The sequence below is a fragment of the Vollenhovia emeryi genome, unplaced genomic scaffold (genome assembly GCF_000949405.1).
Source record: "Vollenhovia emeryi isolate VEMERY1.0 unplaced genomic scaffold, V.emery_V1.0 DF939343.1, whole genome shotgun sequence".
NCBI lineage: Eukaryota > Metazoa > Arthropoda > Insecta > Hymenoptera > Formicidae > Vollenhovia > Vollenhovia emeryi.
The window spans coordinates 155,862-157,925 of NW_011967023.1; positions in this window are offsets into that span (position 1 = coordinate 155,862).

Genomic DNA, 2,064 nt, shown 5'->3' on the forward strand with positions numbered 1-2,064 from the left:
GTACAACAAAGCATGCACTTCCACTGTTGTATTGTTCCACATGGGTTTGCGACTTTCCACGTGAAGCGAGATTCGCTCCACACCTCGGACATAGTTTGGGTAGGGTTATATTTTAACGAGGTGGAGCCCCCCCTCCCCCCGCAGGGGGAACGGAACATACTGTCTCCACGCATGTTGTACTTCCATGACGTACGACAGATGGAGATGGGAGGACAGATATGGAAGAACAGTACAACAAAGCATCTAATAAAAAAATGTCGAGGCTATGATAGTTTTTAAATAATAAGCGATTATATTTCACAAATGACAGGTCTGAGATTTCGCGCGCTCAGGCACGGCGCCATGACGAGTGATAAAAGTGTTCCTATGTGTTTCGCGAGCGAGCGAGAACCAAAGTCACCGTTTAACGGGACAGAAAATATTTGGGAAGACGATGATCCGGTTATTTTGAAAACTTGAGGATAAAGAGAGGCAGGAGACTGGATTGAATCTAACTGAAAATTCAAAGTTCATTCACTAAAACCTTCTGAAGGTCACTCGAGGTGCATATTTTTCGGGCTCCCTCGATTGATTATCACTGTCGGAGTCACAACAAAGGTTTTTACCAAGAAAACCGCAAGAAAATATCAAAATTCGGAAAAGGCCCTATTTTGTAGAATTACCATAACTTCAATTAAAGTGTGATTTTAAGATTTAAGATAATTAAATAATTATTAATTAATAATTATTAATTATTTTATTTTAAAATTTAATAAAATACCTTGCAAAGATGTAAAAATATGTGATATCTCGAAACGTGCAATTAATTCATATGCTATTGCGATAAGCGAAAATGCATAACAAAATCTTTACGAACATAACCTCTGACGATGTCTTCGATATAATTCTTAATTTTGATATGATGTATACGTTCCATATTATTTATTACAAGTTCGACCACCTGTAGTATTTTCATTATTTGTAATTATACATACAAATTAATTCTTCACTAATTTTTTTTATTACAGTTTAGTAGGTACAAATAATTTTTACGTTTACCATACCGTTTTTCATGTGGATGTATAGGTACAACAGGAGGAATTAGTAAAGGTATTAGTAATTCTTCATCATCTGAAATCTCAAATAAGTCTAATATTTCGTCTGGAATGTGATCTGCCATGTCAACAATTCTGTACTTCGTCTTCTTCTAAAGATATGAATTCACTCAAAGGCGAGGGGATGGCCTATCGCCTCCAACCAGAAGACAAAAGTCAAAAGTCGCGGGACTGCTTCCTTGCACTTTGTCGTTTGAGTTAAATTTACAAGTAACTCGCTCAATCACTACACTGTCTAGTGTGACGTTGCCGTCCCTCGTGCGCGTCCACCGGGTTCCTCCCTCAACGCGACAGGCGGGGAATAGGGAAAACCGTGCCGTAGTCTCCAGAGAGGCGACCGTTATCGTTTCTGTCGTTCGGACGTTATAGCTTATTATTTTGTTTTTTTTTTGTTATTATGAACACGAGCGCATGAGTACGGAAGGACGCGAGGGCAGAGGAGAGATGAGAGGCCCGACTAACAGACAAATTCCGCGGCGAGCACCATGGAAAGGCGTTTGCGGATCGAAAACGGAGCGCGCGGAGCAACGAGCCGGGAGGAAGGAGCCCAGGGCCCGTGGCACTCTACCGGAGGGGCGTCAGCGGGGGAGCCGCTGCGACAGCCCCATCGAGAGAACGCTGCGATAAAATTTGGCGATACCGCGGGTACCTGCGCCCGCGACACGGTCTTGCGAATATCGCTACCGGCGTTGTCGCGTGCCGTCGCGCGATTGGCCGCGGGGGCACGCGCCCTGCGTGCGCAGCCGCGGGGAGGGCCCCGAACCATCGATCCACGATCGCGGAAATTCGGGAATGAGCCTGTTGCCGGACTTGTAAGAGAGAGGACCCCGGTCTGCCATTGCCGCCGTGTAACCGCCCCGACTTGCGAGGTTCCCGATCAGGACGAGCCATTGCCGCCTGACGATCCCGGGAGAGCCGAGGTGCCGATGAGATTGTCCTCCATCCGTTTCGTCCCGTTACACAGTGGGAT